Here is a 2,037-nt window from a genome sequence, read left to right as displayed (position 1 = left end):
TGTGTCACATCTTTGGTAATGATGAAGACGATGACCTTTCTGAAAAGAAAAGAAAATATATTGAACAGCAAAGTTGAAACAGATCCTTTACCTTCTCAGCAGTGGAGGTGTTTCTCACGAGGATGAATCGTAGATCTTACGACTGACCCATTTCAGATTTTTTTTTTTTTTTGCTGCCAGTAATTATGAAAACAAGCTAATCTGCACCCATGTTGCATACCCGCAGGAACAGAGTCAACAGAGTCAACAAGCTCTACATAGAGAAAGTAAAATTCACAATATTTCCGTATGAGACCCCGTGGAAGATTTATTCAGTGTTTCCAGGGCTGTCATCTGGTCCACTCTTAGGAGCTTCAGTTCTTTTTCAGTCAAACAGCTTTAGTCTCACCAAACTGGAAGGAGACCCTGGGGCAGAACCAGATCGCACTGAAGAGATTCAAATCTCATCAAGCGTAGGAACACCCCAAGATCCTTCAGGACAAACTGCAAAGGACCTCTCTAAACCGATGGATGGATGGATGGATGGATGGATGGATGGATGGATGGATGGATGGATGGATGGATGGATGGATGGATGGATGGATGGATGATGGATGGCTGGATGGATGATGGAAGGAAAGATGGATGGATGATGGATGGACAGACGGACAGATGATGGCTAGATGGATGGATGATGGATGGATGGATGGACAGATGCATGCCAGTAATATAACCCTTCAGGTCTTGCAGGTAGTTCAGTTTTAGAAAAATGAAGCTAATCTGTTTGAAGTTGGTGTAAAATTGAAAAACATCCATGTGGGCCAACATGCTTCACCTGCAGCAACAGCATTCACTTCCAGTGAGCACAGCAGAGCATTGGTACGACAGTAACAAACCAAACTGAACTCATTTGGCTGTAAAAGATTAAAGAAGCATGTGAGAGACCAAAGCATCGCTCTGTGAATCTCTGTCTGCAGCCTCTTAGTATGCTAACATTAGCAGGGCCTTGATTTGCTAATGTCTTGATTTGGAGGAAGTTCTTCATTCATAGAGCTGCTGATGTCTCAGATCAGAGCTATGACATATGGAAATTCAGCCTGAGCAGGTTCAGTTTCTTAAGAAGACTACAGCGAGTGTGCCGAAAGACCGAGAAGTTGCACATCAAAGTCAGACATCAGAGGCAGCCCTGACATTTATTTACCTTTTAGTAAAAATTTAACAAGTCCTTACAAGGGTTAGCGTTCATATTCTTGCCTTCTTTTCTATGCATACCGAAGGAAGACGGACACTAAACAGTCTGCATTCATTTATTACTACCAACACACTGGATGTGACCTCTTACAGGGATCGGGGATTTGAAAAAAAAAGAGGTTTGCACTTTTACTGCTCCGGAGAACAAAAGTCACATCATGAAAAACTGAATGCACTGATTTCTGTTCCTGTTTGCATCACAGCAGCATTGCTTTTTCATCTCCACGAACATAATCGGAAGTTTTTCACATTTAAAAAGCGAAAACATCCAAATAAGCAGGATAAATTGGTCTGTAAAGGATTCCTTTGCTTTATACATCAATAAAATCTACTCTCCGAGTTCAGGCACAGGGCACTACTTTAGGAAAAATGCAGCACTTGTCCATTTTTTGTCCTTGTCCATCCTTTGTTGACGGTAGACGCATCCCCTCAGAGGACTTGCAAACTTGACCTGCAGATTTTTCAGGTTGAAATTTGTCAGTTTCAGTTTCATGTTGACTGAAATAAAAATGTCCGTGTCCATAACCACAAACAGCGCGCTCCTCTGTGCCTGTTTTTTGATGCCATAACAGTGAGCAGGAAGAAGCTGTCAGGTCTGGTACATTGTTGTCTCTGAGAGCTGGCAGGTGCATGGGGTAGGTCGCACCTGAATGGTCTGTGTGTTCGGGGTCCCCCCCCCCCCACAATTCGTAGTCAGGATGTCTGAGTTTTTTAATTTCCTGTTTAGATTGTTTGTTACCCCACAAATGATAAAATGAGAAATCAGTGGATGAGAATGGGGATATCCCTCAGATGGATTTGGCAGGA

Source organism: Astatotilapia calliptera, chromosome 1 (genome assembly GCF_900246225.1).
Source record: "Astatotilapia calliptera chromosome 1, fAstCal1.2, whole genome shotgun sequence".
NCBI lineage: Eukaryota > Metazoa > Chordata > Actinopteri > Cichliformes > Cichlidae > Astatotilapia > Astatotilapia calliptera.
Note: the sequence above shows the minus strand (reverse complement) of the source record.